Source organism: Caretta caretta, chromosome 1, assembly GCF_965140235.1.
Source record: "Caretta caretta isolate rCarCar2 chromosome 1, rCarCar1.hap1, whole genome shotgun sequence".
In the NCBI taxonomy this organism is placed as follows: Eukaryota; Metazoa; Chordata; order Testudines; family Cheloniidae; genus Caretta; species Caretta caretta.
The window spans coordinates 296,380,382-296,400,243 of NC_134206.1; the positions used below are offsets into that span (position 1 = coordinate 296,380,382).

General features: G+C 42.4%; 1 protein-coding gene across 3 annotated transcripts in view; it reads left to right on the plus strand.

The window, feature by feature from the left end:
- The first annotated feature begins 10,819 nt into the window (after positions 1-10,819).
- Positions 10,820-19,862, plus strand: part of SLC38A4 (solute carrier family 38 member 4) — a 60,559-nt gene continuing 51,516 nt past the window's right edge. For 2 of the 3 annotated variants that reach the window (XM_075124386.1, XM_048835965.2), the window contains exon 1: positions 12,622-12,975. The gene's annotated coding sequence lies outside the window, so the exon portion shown is untranslated. Of the gene's footprint in view, positions 10,978-12,621; positions 12,976-19,862 lie in introns of those variants that run through there. The other variant, XM_048835964.2, reaches the window with a different exon arrangement.

Below are 19,862 nucleotides of genomic sequence, written 5' to 3' on the forward strand. Positions count from 1 at the left end.
GGAGGATTTCCAGTTTTGTGGTCTGACTTCTTTTGTGTAGAGAAAGTTGTTGTTTTGCTACTACTATATATGTCTTTGAATTACATTTTTAATTACTTTCCAGATTGCCTATAGTCTGGGATAGGCAATCTTTTATGTTTTATATACTGAAACTGAAATAAATTAATGCATAAACATGCATTTTCTACTTCATTCTACACTCTGGGACTCCTGTATTTAAAGTAGAACAGTGATTCCATTTCCTGTGATGTTATAAACTGTATATTTCTTTCAGAAATGGCATTTCTGAATATTTAAGAAAACATTCCTGAAGAAAGAGTCACTCAGTGTCTCACCCTTTCATTCTCAGAAGACTATTAGGGTTGCTGTGTGTCTATTGGTTTTGTTTGGCTCATCATTTGGTTCTTCACAGATCAAAAGTGAACTCTGACTATAAAAATAAGTTCTGGCCATTTTGAGGGGGGAAAGTCCCCATCATATATGGGTTGTTTTTAACATCTTTCCTAACAATGGTGTGCTTCAAATGCTTTGCATTAGAACTTTGTATTAAAAAAGCTGAATGGATGCCAAAATCAACTTCATTGTTAGATAAACAGAACCACTGTGTCTAAGCCTTGAATTATTCTGACATATAATTACTCACCCACCATTAAAGATTCATTATTCTACTCTTAGTATTTAAATAAACACTGACATAAGAATTTAAATTAATCAGACTGTAAATATTAGTTTATATAAATTATATGATAGATTGTATCCTCCTGGTTTATACTACAATAGTCATCATATATTTATGTTTTATAACTAATAAACGTGCATATAATAAATATTCCCTCTGTATATGTCCTGTGTGCAGAATGCATGTCTGCCTGAGTTCAAGTTTAAAACCTGTAAGTTCAGTCTCTCCCACATTTAGGTTATTCCTTTTTCACTCTTCACACCTTTTTCACTCCTTCATTTCATCTACTTCTTTATTCGTTCATTCCCTCTCCCTTGACTCACTCTCCCTTCTCATTCATTCCATATCATTGTCTTAAAGAGAAACAGAGGGAATCAAAGGAAGGGGAGAGAAAGAGAGAGAGGGAGAGAAGGGAGGAAATGAGGCTTGTAGCCTCTCAAGGAAAAAATATAAGAAGTTTTTGATTTGGACATACAACCGTGATGGATCATAAATCATGGAACAACAGGAACCTAATATGTAAAAGATCTATTGTTTCAACATTCATGTTGGTATATTACCTCACAGCTGGTAACTTTATGAAATTTTCCTTATTCAGGCTGAAAATTTCCATGCTTTGACTGAAGGTGAAATACTGTGCAAAGTTTAAGCAAAAACAATTTGGCTGTTTTTAGCATGAAGAGAGTGAAAACAATCCATTATTCCTGAAAATTAGTACAGCAGCAAGTTCCTAAAGTCTCAAAATTCTTCTATTGATTTTCCCCCAGATATCTTTAAAACAAAACATAGGAAATTCCATGCAGTAAGTTAAGGGTGTGTTATAGCTGCAAATACAAATAAAAAGTCAGAAGCAAGGAAATGTCAAAGTTAACGTTGTGTGCGTAACCTTTGCTCTGATCCCTTGTTCATATGTAGTAAGATAGCCTTTAATTATGTGATCATATACTCCTTCTAAAGCATTAGAAGATATTATCATACTTTTTCTACCATTACATGTCAACATTATAAAAAATAAAATTTGAATTCTACCAACCCTAAATATGTACATAAAACAGTGAGAAACAATGGAGAGTATATTATCCTCCCTACCACAATGCATAGATATTATAGTTTGTGTGTAAAGCGTGATGATGTTTTATAAAATGTTAAGATAGCAAAGCCAAGCACTGAAAAGTTAGAAAATGCTCGAATTAAGGCTGCTCATGCTTCGTTAAATCTTCCCCTTTATGTATGCATTTGGATAACGTCTTTAATTAACAGGTTTCAGAGTAACAGCCATGTTAGTCTGTATTCGCAAAAAGAAAAGGAGTACTTGTGGCACCTTAGAGACTAACCAATTTATTTGAGCATAAGTGAGCTGTAGCTGTCTTTAATTAAATGATCGTATGCTAGATTTTTCTCAGAAAAATGTCTACATAGTTCAAAGGGTGAATGTACAGGTTGTTTACAAAACACTTGACTCAAGTGCAGAATTCAGTGTTTTTGTAAGTACAACTTGTCAGTACAGACTTTAAAAATGTTGACTTAATCAATTACAGTAATTCAGCAGTGTTAGCCTTTCTGTTCTCTGATGCTAAATGCTGCCAGATATTACTGATAAAAAAAATTCTGTGTTAACCTTCTGCAACTTGCTTCAGGTTAAACAATCCTGGCTCATAGGTAGATACTGAGTTCCTGTTTTCTCTTCTTGGTTTCGTTGTTAAAGGAGGAATTCACTACATAGTGGTGTAACTTGCTATTTACTACTAAATAAGCTACTAATAAGTAATATTGGACAAAACCATGCTCACTTTACTCTTATGAGTAGTTCAGTTGACTACTCATCTGAATACGGTGAACAGGATTAAGTCCATTGATTGCTAACCTATCTATAGGCTTCTTTTTAACCCTACTTAAATGGTAGACTATTTCATACAGGGAACATCTTTTACTTATGTTTGTACAATGGGACTGGAATCTGTAGGCACTACTTCGGTATTATTACTGCCACTGATAATAATAATCATTAATAAATCAAATTAAATTATATTACAATGAGTAGAGGTGGGAAATGTCTAAATTTGAAAACTTAAAACCCAGAAAATTCAGAGTTAAACATGAACTCTGTCCTTTACTCACCACATACTGCAAGTGCTTGCAACAGATCTTACATAACCGACAGCAGATGCTGCAATACATAAACAGAGCATGTTGAGTTACAGAAAAAAAGCTGATGCCTTAACTCTGAATTTCTTCACTTTTGTGCATTTAGTTTCAGCCACTAATAATAAATTAACTTTGTTTTTGGATGGTTGCTTTTTGCACGAGAGAGGAGTTCTATGCCATGGATACATTTTCCAGTGCGCAGACATTATCTAAGTGAAACTGTTTACCCCCCAGGCAGAGGCAAGTGTAAATTCACATTGCTGTGACTGTTAAAATGAAGTCTCAACTTTAGTTTTTCAGAAATAATTATTCAGTGAAAATACTTTAAGAAAAATAAAAATTAGATGCCACTAAAGGGCCCCACAACACCACCCAAAGCTAAAATATCTTGAAATAAGAGTGACTTTTTTTCCTTTAAAATACATTGTGCATAAATCCTGCTGGTTCACTCAGAGCTTATTTTAATATTTAATATTCTTTTTTTTATTATCTTACCTGTCTTTACAAAGTATGTTTGTGTAGGTCAAAGTGTCTAATATATGCACACATTGGGCCAAATTCAGAGTGATGTGTAAGATGGTAAGTCAGGCTCCAAAATATTAACTTAAATTACATTATATTTACTTAAATGTCTCTAAACTTACTCCACCAGTGCCTAATGGAATATAAGCAAATGTAACCCACATGTGGAGAAGACAGAAAAAGGTGTATGTCTACTTTAACTTAAACTAAGCTTAAGTCTACCCCTGTAGGGATGCTACTAGAAACTCGGGATTAGTACCTCAACCCTCCATAACAAACACTGCCACTATATGCAAAAAGAAAAGGAGTACCTGTTGACAAGAACGTATGAGGAACAGTGCGCGGGCGGGGGGGAATAAACATGGGGAAATAGTTTTACTTTGTGTAATGACACATCCACTCCCAGTCTTTATTCAATCCTAAGTTTATTGTATCCAATTTGCAAATTAATTCCAGTTCAGGAGTCTCTCGTTGGAGTCTGTTTTTGAAGTTTTTTTGCTGAAGAATTGCCACTTTTAGGTCTGTAATCGCGTGACCGAAGAGATTGAAGTGTTCTCCGACTGTTTTTTGAATGTTATAATTCTTGACGTCTGATTTATGTCCATTTATTCTTTTACATAGAGACTGTCCAGTTTGGCCACTGTACATGGCAGAGGGGCATTGCTGACACATGATGGCATAGATCACATTGGTGGATGTGCAGGTGAATGAGCTTCAGATAGTGTGGCTGATGTGATTAGGCCCTATGATGGTGTCCCCTGAATAGATATGTGGACACAGTTGGCAACGGGCTTTGTTGCAAGGATAGGTTCCTGGGTTAGTGTTTTTGTTGTGTGGTGTGTGGTTGCTGGTGAGTATTTGCTTGAGGTTGAGGGGCTGTCTGGAAGCAAGGACTGGCCTGTCTCCCAAGATCTGTGAGAGTGATGGGTCGTCCTTCAGGATAGCTTGTAGATCCTTGATGATGTGTTGGAGAGGTTTTAGTTGGGGGCTGAAGGTGATGGCTAGTGGCGTTCTGTTATTTTCTTTGTTGGGCCTGTCCTGTAGTAGGACAATACCCACCTGCGGAAGTGAAGAAACAGATTGACAGAGCCAGAAGAGTTCCCAGAAGTCACCTACTACAGGACAGGCCCAACAAAGAAAATAACAGAACACCACTAGCACAAAAGCACCTCGGTGCATACAGTCCAAAGATCCTCTCAGTGGAGTACAAGCATTTCCACTTGTCCGGTAGTACTTGCTACTGTTCCACCAGGATCACATTGACTTGTTTCCCTTCTTACTTCCAGCAGCAACATCACAATCAAAGAGGTTGACAATACTGAACAGGATTTCTAATACTGCCTTTCCTGGAGTGGTCACTTGTAATGGTATCAAATTACAGACAGGAGAGGTGGAAACAGTGGGGATTGTAAATGGCAGGGAACACAGTCCTTGACTCAGTCTCTCTCTCTTACAGTGGAGTGTATAATATTAGGAAACATAAAAAAAACCCAGGATTTGCTTCCAGTCTTTATTTTCTTTATGGGTCGATATACCACATGGAAGAAAATTATTCACCATTCCTCAAATACCAAAGTTGCAAGATATTGAAGATATTGTGTCTCACTGAGGGGCCGTGGAGCCAAACCTCAATGGCACTGTAACCCCACATGCCAGGTCACAATGCTCAGAGCAGGAGCTGGGCCCACTCCTGAGGAAGGAGCCATCACTGCTGAGTGAGGGTGGGGCAGGCTTGATTTGGGCCTCCCCTCATAGGTAACCATTTTGGAAGGAAGGGCTCAATTTAATTTCCCCTTACCCCCAAAACGCTGGGAGGCTGCATCTGTCAGTGGCCAGCCCCCATCTGCACCTGCTTTCACTGTCCTGTGAATGCTGCTCTTAAGCACATTCACGTGAACCACCATTCCTGGCTGGCAGTCGGAGAAACCAAAAATGCTAAAAATGGCCATAACACATTATTTTCATTTGCTGCATTGTTCTTAATGTTTTATCTCTGTACTATGCATATTTCTGTGGACTCGTGGAAATTTGTCTACTGAGCAAAAACATAGCCCTCACCCCGGCAACAGGCATCACGTAGAGTCATTTGAAAAAACAGAACTTTATTTCTCAGTGCCATAGCTTTAGCTCTCTACATTTCTTTCAGCGGCATGCAATAAAGAACCCATAATTACTAATTAGAATATGTCAGAAATGGGATTATACAGACATATATATGTGTGTGCACTGATATATGTATACATAAACCTTCCAGAAAATGTGTTGTCTAGAAATATTTATAATGTCTGAAATTAATGTAAATGAGCTAGTATCCACCTGGGAGAATTTGGAAATTTTGGATGGAACAGACAAGTATAATTAGAAGGGGGAAAGTATGGGAGGAATATACAATTCTAAATATTAAGGGAAATCGTGCCTCACCAATTTACTAGAATTCTTTGAGGGAGTCAAAAAGCATGAGGACAAGAGTGGATATAGTGTACGCCGATTTTCAGAAAGCCTTTGAGAAGGTCCCTCACCAAAGGCTCTTAAGCAAAGTAATCTGTCATGGGATAAGAGGGAAGGTCCTCTCAGGGATCGGTAACTGCTTAAAAGATAGGAAACAAAGGGTAGGAATAAATGGTCAGTTTTCAGAATGTAGAGGTAAATAGTGGTCTCCCCCAAGGGTCTGTACTGGGACTAGTACTGTTCAATATATTCCTAAATGATCTGGAAAAAGGGGTAAACAGTGAGGTGGCAAAATTTGCTGATGATACAAAATTACTCAAGCTAGTTAAGTCCAAAGCAGACTGCAAAGAATTACAAAGGGATATCACAAAACTGGGTGACTGGGCAATAAAATGGCAGATGAAATTCAATGTTAATAAATGCAAAGTAATGCACATTGGAAAACATAATCCCGACTATACATATAAAATGATAGGGGTCTAAATCAGCTGTTACCACTCAAGAAAATTCTTGGAGTTAGTGTGGATAGTTCTCTGAAAACACCCACTCACTGTGCAGCGGCAGTCAAAAAAGCTAACAGAATGTTGGGAATCATAAGGAAAAGGATAGAAATAAGGCAGAAAATATCATATTGCCTCTATATAAATCCATGGTATGCCCACACCTTGAATACTGTGTGGAGATGTGGTCACCCCATCTCAGAAAAGATATATTGGATTGGAAAAGGTACAGCAAGGGCAACACAAATGATTAGGGGTATGGAACATCTCCCATATGAGGAGAGATTAATAAGACTGGGACTTTTCAGCTTGGAAAAGAGATGACTAAAGATATGATAGAGATCTATACAATCATGACTGATGTGGAGAAAGTAAATAAGGAACTGTTTTTTACTCCTTCTCATAACACAGGAACTAGGGATCACCAAATGAAATTAATAGCCAGCATGTTTAAAACAAACAAAAAGAAGTACTTCTTTACACAACACACAGTCAACCTGTGGAACTCTTTGCCAGAGAAAGTTGTGAAGGCCAAGACTACAACAGTGTTCAAAAAAAGAGGTAGATAAGTTCATGGAGGATAGGTCCACCAATGGCTTTTAGCCAGGATGGGCAGAGATGGAAAACCATGCTCTGAAGTGTCCCTAACCTCTGTTTGCCAGAAGTTGGGAATGGCGACAGGGGATGGATCACATGATGAGTACCAGTTCTGTTCATTCTCTCTGAAGAACCTGGCATTGGCCACTGTCAGAACAGGATACTGGGCTAGATGGACCATTGGTCTGACCCAGTATGGCTGTTCTTATGACAGATCTTCTTATTCCAGACCAAGACTTTGGAAAAACCAGTGGAGAGACTGTCTTCCAAGGAATCCATCTCAGGTTTTATACTAAACTCATAGCATGCTGGGACAGAAGGATGTGAGTTTACTTAGTGCTGTGTCAATACTCATACAATGCAAAAAGGGTGAGTAAAATACCTAGTTATGTACCTCACGGATGAGCCTTAGTGTCTTGATTTAAGAAGCTCCCCTGTAACATAACAGTATCAGAACTTGCTTTAAAGCACAGCTCTTCTCTACAAACTGACTACAAACTTCTTATCCTACTATTCGCAGAGAATTTGGTCACTTTGTGTATTCAGAGTTACATCTACTCATTTTACTGACAAAAATATGTGTTATTGCTTTTCATTCTTGTTAATACTGCAGAGCAACTCAGTCAGCTGGAGTCTATTTTGGCATGAGCCACAAAGAAAACAGCTTGACTTTCAGGTCCCAGGATGAGTTTTCAGGGCTAGCAGTCAGGAAAACTGTTTTTATTTGTAAACTGAGAAAAGATTCGTAAGTAAGTCACTGAAAGAAAATAACTATGGAACCCTGCAATGCCATTTTATAGTCACTTTCTGGATGAGAAGCAATCCTTTATGTAATTTATTTTGCGTTATAAAAGTTTTATTGTTTGATTCAGCCAAGAAAACATTTCATTTCAATCAGGGTTATGGATGTAACTGAACTGTGCGATGTTATTACTCTATTGAAAAATATATTGTAATTATTGTACTGATGATATATATAAAGGTTAATTTAGTGGTGAGGAAAATGGTAAGAATAAATGAAAAAAAATTACTTAAAATGCTTCCAGTACCTTAAGTAACCAAATTTTAATTAATTAACTTTACATTGGATTACCATTTGGAAACTGACTGGCTATCTCAATAAGCAGATTGGTGCAGGGACTGCCATTTTCTGTGTTTGTGGAACACCTAGCATCATTGGGTCCCAATCTGGTTGGCCATTAGCTACCTCAACATGAATATTAAATAAAAATAATATACCTCACTTTGATATATGCATCATCAGTGCTTAGGAATCTTAGAAATACCTACTGTAGGAAAGAGAGCTCACTCTCTTAATATTTTGCAATCAAAAGAAATATAAAAAATACAGTAACAATTATTACTTTTGTGGGTGTATGAATTAAAATAAAGAAGAATCTGTCATGTATACCAAAAATCTAAAATAGCAGGTAGCTATCATAGTAATGATGAAAAAGTTAATACTGCTTTGAACTACATCGTGTGTGAAATTTAATTTTAATCTACCTAGAGGTACACCATTACAAAGTATTTAGACAACATGTTGTAGTTATCTGAAGAATTTCCCTTGAAAAAGTTGAATCCTAAGGTGGTGAATTCTTTTTCAGAAAGTAAATTGGAATTGAGTTTTTGAGAAAAAAACATGCATAAAACTATAAAAGAATAACTTATTATGTTAGATCAAATGATCTATGGAATAGATTGTTTCCATCATGGTAATGCAGGTGGAGGAAAAGGAGAGAGGAAATATATTGTTGTGAGGAGAGAGGATATTAAGGCAAAGGGATGTGACTTTTCAAGGACTGGAACTATTCAATTAATATCTACAACAATACATACTAAGTTGTCAAAACAGATCTTAACGGCTCATTATTTAGGTTTAACTTTTTGAGGTAGGATGTGGGGGGGGCTACTTTTAAAAACACTTAGTGTTGAAAGAAATACTTTGTTGACTTTATAACAAAAAAAAGGGCAAGCTATGTCATGGAGATTGGATTTAAGTATCTGTGAATTCAATCAAAAGAGCCTGCTCTGCTGTTTATGTATAACAACCAAAATGAAACTCGGGGCTGGATTTAGGGGCAGGTGACCCAAGCAACAGCCTGGGGTGCTGGGCTTGGAGGGTGCTAGGGCCAGGGTGCTGTTTTTGTTGTTAGTGACAAAAGGGAAAATAGAATGTTTGAAGTAAAATGTTTCAGATATTCCATATGTGGATTTATTTATCACTAATCTCCTAGAATGTTCTGGACCTTTGTAGAATCTCGTGGAACCTTCCAGACTTTCCTTGACCCTCCTAGAATGTTATCAACCATGTCCTCGCGGATATATAAGTGGCGGGGCGTCACCAGTCAGTCAGTGAGATATAAGAACGAAGTGAGAGCCCAGCTGTGATATTGTGAACCTTGTTTTATTGTGTAATTGTGAAAGTGTACTTGTGTTTTAAGACTAATAAAGGACATATTTAATGAGATACCAGAGATATCTATGTAACTGCTATCTATGCAACAATATAAAAAAAGACTGTTACTTCTTTTGCCATGCTTAACACATAATGTTTGATGACTTTCTAAGACTGTAGAACATAGACTTTTGCTCTCCCTCATACTGCCTGTCCCCCTCCCCTCCCATAGAAAATAAAAGATGCCCTGAAGCAGATTTTCCTGAAGATAAGGAATGGACATGTAAGGAAAGTGCTGGAGGGGGTAGGCACCAAAGATGCTCCTCACCTGGGGCACCATTTGGTTTAGGGCTGGCCCTGATGAAACTTACTAGAACAAATGTGAAACTGACTAATCAGTTCCATTGTTTAAACAGAATGAAAAGTTTAACCTAACAATATAAACCTTGAAAAATACATTAGATTTATAAAAATTATTTCAGTTTCAATAATCTCAGGGGGCCCTTCCTAGCAATACATTGTCAAGAGTGGGTAAGGCCCTGGTGTCCTCATATTGGGGCCATGCACTGTATCAACCTATTTAATTTACACTGAGTCCAATTAGCATGCAAGGGAAAATAAAAACAGAGGCACCAGCTCAAAGAATGGCAATGGCAAACTGTCTCAGGGCATGGTGAGCTCATCTGAAATAGCGAAATGGTAGTTATGTTATATTAATAATATGTAAATACTTAGTATACTTCTTATTAATGAGATCACCACACTCCAAGGGAGAATATGTAGATCAATGAGTTGTGGTCCTATATTAAACAATTTGTGACTCTGCCCACAGCTAAAATATGCTATATGCCAAACTGTGCTGTCACAGGAATATCAAAAAACAAAGGGGACCAAATTCAAGCAGACACAACTCTCGCTGGGTTATTTGGCAACTAGTAGTTTTCCTTCAAAAACAGGTAAGTTTAATGGCATTATGACTCAGCAGAGGGATGGTCAAAAATTTGTACATGGGATCAGTTTTAAAGGATTCTTTTAAACGTCTAAAATGATAAATAATACAGCCATTGGATATATATATAGATTGCAACTCAGGCTTTGCATCTTACACATTTCTGTTCCAACTTCTACTGGACAAACAATTATGATGAAGTATTGAAAATGAGGTTAAATACACCCTACTCAACATCATTGTGTGCTTTCTTTTGTAAGCCCTGAATATGTACAGACAACACAGTGCATTATGCAAACCATTAAAAAAAACCATTAAAACACAACTCCCTAAAAACTGTATATTAAATTATAACAGAATAACATCACTTGGAATAGAGTCAGTTCTAGTCTGTTTAGAAAATAATTGTGCCACTTTGTTTCATAGCCAGGCTCCCTCCTGTCTCTTTCACGCGCAGAACAGCTGAACACGTCCACCTGGGAGGATGCTTTTTGTTTACATCTCAGGTTGCTAGTTTACTACCATTGGTGGTTTTTCTGAAAGGGAGGGGTCCGGATGAAATGAGAGGCTGCAGGCTGGGGATGCTGCCCCCTATCACATGATGGAAATTTCCACTCTTTAGAAAGCAGGAAAGAAAAGAAAAGAAAGAGAGGGTCTCAATCCACACTTTCTAACACTCCTCGTAGGGTCATGCCATTTTCACATGTGCTTCATCCTAAACGAATTTGCCAAAAGCAAGGTGGGTAATTCTAGCTCTTTGAATACAATTCTACGTGATTTCTAAAGACCTAGAAAGCTTGTTAAATACGAATGTAGCTATTTATACATATGGATCTACAGGTATCTCTTACTCACATCCTTGTGTGAGTACAGCCTACGTTTATGCTTGGCAGAGCGGCTGTTTTTAACATGTTGGCTTTCACCATTTCAAATGAGCCCGCTTTGAGTGGATTGAAGTGTAATGACCGTAATAACTGTGGGCACGGCACAAACTACCGAGGATGACTGGGGATGGCTTTTACTGTATGTGTGGGCGTTTGCATTGGAACGGTGACCCCGGTTCTTGGAAGTGCAAACGAAATCCAGCGAGTTGTGTCTTACTCGTGGTTTCATTGCGCTTCTTTGTCGTTGTGTGCATAGCGAAAGCACTCTACTAGTGCGGGAGGGAAGTTATTCATGGCTCTGTGGGGAAGGGCTGCAGAGTGCACGGAGGGCGTCGTGCAGCTGCTGGGGGCTGGCGGAGAGGGTTTGCTAGGAAGGGTGGCAGAATGTATTAAGCGTGCGTTTTGCAAAGTGAGATGTGGGAGATGGGGAATGGGGGGGTGCACAGTGCAATATGGGATTAGGGTGCGGGTTGCACCCCACCGAAAGGGTGGCAGGCTTCCACTGGGAGAGGGTTGCACAGGATCGGATTGCGGGGGAGGGAAGTGGCCCTGTACCGGGACTGTGCTAGAGTGTGTGTTACAAGGGGTTAGTGAACTTGGGGAGGGGCAGTAATTCACAGTGCCCGAGAGAGAGGGGGCAGGGGAGGAAGGAGACGGTGCTGCGGGCGGCGGGGAATACGAGTTGCTAGATAGGAAGGCAGGAGTGTAGAAGTTTTCATGTGTATGCAGCCTGGAAGAGAAGAGATAACCCCTGCCACGTTCAGCGTCGAAAACAGAGACGTCCCCCTATCACCAGAGCAGCTGCTGTGCCAGTGCCTGGGAGGGAGGGAGCCCGCCTGTCCGAGCTCTTGGGGACGCTTGTGACCAGGTGTGGACCGTGTCCACGCTGAGCAGCTCCCCGGCTGAAGCCCGGGGCACCGGCTCTGGCCTCGCAGGATCCTGGCTGGGCTCTGATGGCGCCTGGCACTCGCCGCTTGTGAGGCCCGTGGCGTGGGCCCTGGGGGCGCCGCGCTGCTCCCGCAGCCGGGGGGCAGTGGATGCGGGGGGAGGTACTGGCTGTAGCTAGGGGGCGCCAGGCGGGGGCGGCTGTTCCGCGCACCCCCCGGCAGGGGGTCTCCGTGCACTGCTGCCCCACCCACGCGCTTCGGTGGCGAGCTCCGTGCGAGCCGCAGCCGCCGGGTCTCCTGGCCGCTGGGCTGCGTCGGGCGCTGGCCTCACTGGCAGCCAGCGCCACCTGTCACCGGCCCAGCGGGGGCCCGCGGCAGCTGGGCAGGGGCGGTAACGGGAGCCGGGGCACCCCCCCTGCTTGCCGGGGCTCGCCGCCCGGCGCCTGCGCGCCGCTCCCCTCGGCGGCCGCTCTAGAGGGCGGGGCGGAAGCTCGGCTGGCCCGGCGGGTGGGGAGCTTTCCATTGTCTGCTCTGGGCGCAGCCTGGCGGCGGGGGGCTGCGGGGAGCTGGGCGGAGACAAGGCGGGAGGCGCGGGCCGCTGTTCTCCACACGAGCGGTGAGGGAGAGCGAGCCGCTTCGGAGCGCCGCGCAGCGCTTCTTGCAGGGCAGGCCTCGCCGGGGGGAGTCCAGGGACAGCCCCGGCGCCGGGGGGGTCAGTGTTGAAGGGATGCTCCAGGCCACAGCAGGAAGAGGGGCCTTGGCGGCTCTAAGCACCTGTGGCCCTTACACAGTCCCCGGCGTTTCATCCAGAGAAAGCGGGGCGGGGGTCGATCCTGGTGGTCTGCCCACATCTCCGGCTGAGTAATTGCACTGGACAGTTTGGTACCCTTGCAGTTTCCAGTGGTAAAGACCCTTCAGCCCCATCCCTGTACTTTTGTGTTTCACCCTGCCAGTAAAGTACTCGAGGTAGGGGAATTATGGCTTATTACAACACTGTAACCCACTAACCTTTTTTTGGCTTATGACTTGCAGGGGTGTTAATGGGCCACTCTACCTTGAATGGTCCCTTACAACAGCGATTCTCAACCGGGAGACCGAAGCCCTTGGGGCAGGAGGTGCAAGCAGGTTTCAGGGGTCCACCAAAATAAACTGGAGTGCAGGGCCAGCGTTAAGATTCACTGGGGCCCAGGGCAGAAAGCCAAATCCCAAGCCCCCCTGCCTGGAGCTGAAACTGAAGCCAGAGCAGTTTAGCTTCACGGGGGCCCTTGTGGCGTGGGTCTCTGGGCAGTTGCTCTGCTTGCTACTTCCTAATGCCAGTCCTGTCTTTTAGTCTCCTGAAAAACAGTTCTTGTGGCACAGGTGGGCCATGGAATTTTTATAGCGGGGGGGCTCAAAGACAAAGGTTGAGAATCCCTGCCTTACAATTGTGCAAACTACTTATGCTAAACTATCTGTTCCACCATGGATTTAGCTGTGGCGCTCTGAGTACCTTTCCCAGACCTGAAGAAGAACTCTGTGTAAGCTTGAAAGCATCTATTTCTCTCCAACAGAAGTTGGTCCAGTCAAACATATTACCGCACCCTAATCTCTAAAGTCTCTCTAATATTATGGGACCAATACAGCTACAACTACACTGCATATAACAACATATTTGGTACTTTATTTCTCTAAAGCAGCATCCAAACTAGTTAACTAGTGCTCACAACAGTGCTGTGAAGAGGGGTTTTAATCTCCATTTTACACCTGAAGCAATCAGGACACCAGGAGTTTAACTGATTTAGCCAAGGTTGAACAGCAAATTGGAATTATAATGCAGGAGCAAAATGTGGGAAGTAACGTGACAAAGGCCCAAAGTGAGGGACATAAAAGAATTATTTGTGCAAGAAACTTAAAATGCTGTAGGATTCCTTCCTTTAGTCAGCTTCACTGTCATAATTCTTTATTTCAAAAGTAAATAGTGTTCAACAAGAAAAGTCAGAAAACACCAAATTTGTAGGAAGGAAGATAGCAGTGGAACTGAAACGTGTGATAATTGAGATGCTTGTACTAGCTAGACCATGTGTCTTAATCAAGTGATTTCTGTGTATAATTTGTAAAATTCTTTGAGGAAGAAAGGTGTCGTCTGATGATAAAGGAGAAACTGAAGGTCAGTCCTTTTCTTTCTCTGTTAAAATTGCTAGGACATTGAATCTGTGCCTCAGTCACCAAAACTCAGCTTACTTGGCTGAACATTTTGACAACGCTGTAGTGTATTGATAAGCGCTCCCTGGACCCCATGATTCAGGATTTATAAAAGTCCTCCTGAGACGTGACAGGACATTTTAGGGTGATGATATATACAGTATTCTCCCAACTATCCAAATAGCATGGCGGGACATGGGTTTTATTCAGTTATTCAGGAGTTCAGATAATTAAGATGGCAGGAGTGGCAGCTCAGGGACACGCATGGCAGCTCTGCTGTCATGGCCCCACTCACTCACTCCTCTGACAGCAGGGCTGCGGCGACCTCCTTCACAGTGGTCCTGCCCTCTCGATTACTGTAAGTGGAGGGGAAGGCTGCAGTCCTAGCAAGGTAGAGCAGAGACCCTCAGCCAGGACTTTGCTCTCTGCTCCACCAGGGTCTCAGACGTCCCTGCACGTTGTACCTGCAGCAGCTTAGGGAGCCAGGACTCTGCTCTGCTGCAGGAGCCATTCAACAGCAAGGTGGCCTCCCGCTTGGCTGGGAATCTCTGCTCTATTATCCAAACCTCTGCATTGTATGAATCCATGCTGGGGGACAAGAAAAGGATTTGGATAATGTAGAGCAGGAGGTGGGGAAACTTTTTGGCCTGAGGGCCACATAGGTGTGCGAAACTGTATGGAGGGCCAGGGAGGGAAGGCTGTGCCCCCCAAACATCCTGGCCCCTGCCCCCTATCTGCTCCCACCCACTTCCCGCCCCCTGACTTCCCCCCTCAGAACTCCCAACCCATCCAACCCCCCCCTTGCTCCTTGTCCCCTGACCACTCCCTCCCAGCACCCCCCACCCCTAACTGCACCCCCCGGGATCCCACCCCCATCTAATCCCCTCCGTCCCCTGACTGCCCCGACCCCTATCCACACCCCTGCCCCCTGACAGGCCCCCTGGGTCTCCCACACCTATCCAACCCCCCTTCTCCCTGTCCCCGGACTGCTCCCCCAACCCCTATCCACACCCCCACCCCCTGACAGGCCCCTCAGGACCCCACCCCCTATCCAACCCCCCCGCTCCCTGTCCCCAGACTGCCCTGACCCCTATCCACATCCCCGCCCCAATAGGCCCCTTGGACTCCCACACCTATCCAACCCCCCCCCCCCCGTTCCCCAACCCCTGACTGCCCCCCCCAGAACCTCTGCCCCATCCAACCGCCCCCTGCCTGCTCCCCAGGACCCCCTATCCGCCGTCCTCCCTGCCCCTTACCATGCAGCTGAGAGCGGCAGGAGCTCGCAGCCCCGCTGCCCAGAGGGAGCCAGCTGTGCTGCCCGTGCGGCAGCACGACTGTGGGGGAGGGAAGACAGTAGGGGAGGGGCTGGGGGCTAGTCTCCCCGGCCAGGAACTCAGGGGCTGGGCAGGACAGTCCTGCAGGCCGTACTTTGCTCACCTCTGATGTAGAGGTTTGGATAATAGGGTTTCAGAAAATTGGGAGTAAGGTGTACTGCCGAATGCAGGTGACCATTAATTGGTATTGCTTTAAAAATAAGTGGAATAACACTAACCTGTGAATGGTGTGACTGTAGTCACTTAGAAAAGAAAGAAAAAACTTCTTCGTTCACTATTGAGGAGGAGGGTACAATTGAAAAGTTAGAGCATGAAAAGTTAATGTTTCCATAGTAACATTAATTCATCCACAGTGTACGTATATGTATATATATTTTACTACTAGTTTAGGTCATTAGCATTTTATTTGTACTACAGAGGCCCCAATCTAGATTAGGCACTATTCTGCTGAATAATCAGTTAAGACCTACATGATCCTTGCCCCAAAATGCTGGGGTGGGGAGCATAGTAGTAGTGGAATTTAATCCTGACTAGCTGACAGAATACTGAATATGAGTTGCCCTGGCCTGATTGACTGGTCTTTACTGGTCAGCATCATGTTAATTGATTCAACTTTCCACAATCATGTTTGGACATGATAACCTTTTGTAGTTTCGACGGGCCTTTATGGCCTGTATACATTGGTTTTAAAATCAGTTCAGCTAAACCTATTTTAAAACCAATTAGATGAAAACCCATTATTAAATGATTTAAGGTAGTTATAGACTGAATAGGTTTCGAGTCTGAGAGACTATTCAAGGGTGGCAGAATTGGGCCCTAAGTGAATCAGTGTGATGAACAACCCATAAGGCAATTTGATTGTTGTTTTTGAGAAAGATACTAGCATTATTCAAGTTCCTCCTGGACATAGTTTAGCTTCACTCCTGTAAAGACTTATGCATGGGTCCTATAAAGTTAATTTAATTAATTACACTGAGGTCAGTGGGACTATTCACGTGCGTACAAGTCTTTGCAAGATCGAGGCCTTGGTCAGAAACCATTAACATTGCATTTGGTGTTAAAGAAGAATTCTTGCACTGGAGCAAACTTGAAAAAGAAGCATTTCTTTAAAAAGAAAAAAGATATTTCCTTGACTAGAATTTCACTTTGTCCTTGCATGTTAAAAAATTCATAACTGTAGAGTCAGTAACAAATATTTATCAAAGGATAAATGACAACATCAATAAGATGAAAATAAGATTTAACTGTTTATGAATTTATATGGAGACAAGCAGAATTTGGCTTTGCTCTGGAGGAGAAATGCCATCTCCTTTCTGTGACAATGAAAGAGAAGATGTATGTACAAAGACCTGCGTACAAACTATATTTCAGCCATTTGACAACAGTGTCATTTTGAGCTTAAACGATCTCAGTTAACATGTACATCTCAATAATAAGAACAGGGTTTCTAAGGATAGAGGCAACTGAGAATATTTTTTATTATTGTGACTGTTATTTTACTTCCCTCAGCACTAACAAAGGCAGAGTTCCTAAGCAGTAATTTATTTTGACTGAGTCTATTTCAAACAAGTCTATCTATCAAGCCTAATGAGGAAGATCCTGTTTCATCTAAGTATATTCACAGCCTTTGAGGATTACCAGAAATTCCAGGTTAATAAGGATCAGTTTATTAATTATTATTACATAGCTCTCTGAACACTTGTTTTACCTGCAAGTATACAGTTTGTCATATTTATTTATTTGTATGCAGTTTTATGGTGTTTCCTAGGCATTTCTGTAGCTTTGATGTGAAGCTGCCTGATTTTTATGTTTCCTCTCAGGAAAGAACAGAAATATGCCCATAATTTTAAATTTATATTTTTGCTGATGTAACTGTTTTTGTAATATATCACAGGATTTTTCTCTATTCACGCATGAGAAAGATATTTATTTTATGTAATAATTACAGCACATCATTTGGAATATTAAAATTAAGTGGGTCAACCTGGAACACTTCAGCAATGTAAATCTGTTGGATATTTGCTAGAAACAAACATTTAAGAGAAATTTCAAATATTGAAGATGCCTCAGTATTTTTTACCAGGTGAAACTCTTTGTTCCTTTACTTGTTGTACTGAAGAACGTTTCATTAATTCACTCCATTATGTATCTATTTTTATCTTTATTTTGTTTCTAAATTTTAGGGGGTTACATTCTTCATGTAACATATTCTATCCTGTTTTGGGAGTCTGGGGATAGGTTTAAGATGAGAATACTTATAGTGTAAACTCTGCCTCATCAGAGTTCCCATCCACCTGTGACACTGGGGTTGCCCATGCTTATTCTAGATTACTTTAACATTTTTGTGTACAATAGCTCTTCTGGGCTGGCTCAAGATTTAATGGCTACCATCTCACACCACTGGCTTATTGTAGGGGATGTGTCACTCTAGTCATATAGGTGGATCTCATTATTGGTCTGCTATTGGTAACGGAATGGGCAGAGGTACCACCTTTGTTGTAGTTAGCACATCTCCATAAATTAGAAGTTAGGGTTTATTTTGCTCTTGAGGGTAGAGGATCTATTTCTTTGGTTTTCGTCACTGTCTCCATCTTTGACAATGGCCAGTTCATCTAACTCCTCAATGTCCTTGAGGAGCATTTAGCATACCCATCTGTAAAATAAGTTATAAAACTACCAGCTTCACATGAGCGGCTTAATTAATTCATGTCTGTAAAAGCATTGTAAGAGTCTTGCATGAAAGGCACTAGTGAGGTGTAAAACTATTATCAAGTATTATTGTTGATGTTCCATGTGGACCACTGCACTTATTGCTGGAGCTTAACTAATAATGAACAGTTGTGATTATGCTTTTTAGATATTTTAGAGCTCTAGCAGGGATGTGATTCTGTGGCTGACACGTAATGGGGATGCTAAGATTTGAGTGGGTTGTGGTAATTCTGCAAAGGATATTTGTTCAAATTTAGAAAACATAGAATATTAGGGTTGGAAGAGACCTCAGGAGGTCATCTAGTACACCCCCTGCTCAAAGAAGAACCAACCCCAACTAAATCATCCCAGCCAAGACTTTGTCAAGTCAGGCCTTAAAAATTTCTGAGGATGGAGATTCCATCACCTCCCTAAGTAACCCATTTCAGTGCTTCACCACCCTCCTTGTGAAATAGTTTTTCCTAATATCCAACCTAGACCTCCCCTACTGCAATGTCAGACCATTGCTCCTTGTTCTGTCATCTGCCACCACTGAGAACAGCCTAGCTCCATCCTCTTTGAAACCCCCCTTCAGGTAGTTGAAGGCTGCTATCAAATCCCCCCTCACTCTTCTCTTCTGCAGACTAAATAAGTCCAGTTCCCTCAGCCTCTTTTCATAAGTCATATGCCCCAGCCCCCTAATCATTTCCGTTGCCCTCCACTGGACTGTCTCCAATTTGTCCACATCCTTTCTGTAGTGGGGGCCCAAAACTGGACGCAGTATTCCAGATGTGGCCTCACCAGTGCCCAATAGAAGGGAATAATCATTTCCCTCGTTCTGCTGGCAATCCTCCTACTAATGCAGCCCAATATGCCATTAGCCTTCTTAGCAACAAGGCCACACTGTTGACTCATATCCAGTTTCTCGTCCACTGTAATCCCCAGGACCTTGTCTGCAGAACTGCCGCTTAGCCAGTTGGTCCCCAGCCTGTAGCAGTGCATGGGATTCTTCCATCCTAAGTGCAGGACTCTGCACTTGTCCTTGTTGAACCTCATCAGATTTCTTTTGGCCCAATCCTCCAATTTGTGTAAGTCACTCTGGACCCTATGTCTACCCTCCAACATATCTACCTCTCCCCCCCAGCTTAGTGTCATCTGCAAACTTGCTGAGGGTGCAATCCATCCCATCATCCAGATCATTAATGAAGATGTTGAACAAAACCAGCCCCAAGACAGACCCCTGGGGCACTCCACTTGATACCAGCTGCCATTGAGCCGTTGATCACTACCCGTTGAGTCCAACGATCTCACCAGCTTTCTATCCACCTTATAGTCTATTCATCCAATTCATACTTTTTTAACTTGCTGGGAAGAATATGGTGGGAGACCGTATCAAAAGCTTTGCAAAAGTCAAGATATATCACATCCACCACTTTCCCCATATCCACAGTGCCAGTTATGTCATCATAGAAGGCAAGCAGGTTGGTCAGGCATGGTGAATCCATGTTTACTGTTCCTGATCACCTTTCTCTCCTCCAGGTGCTTCAAAATGGATTCCTTGAGGACCTGCTCCATGGTTTTTCCAGGGACTGAGGCGAGGCTGACCGGACTGTAGTTTCCCAGATTCTCCTTCTTCCCTTTTTTACTGAT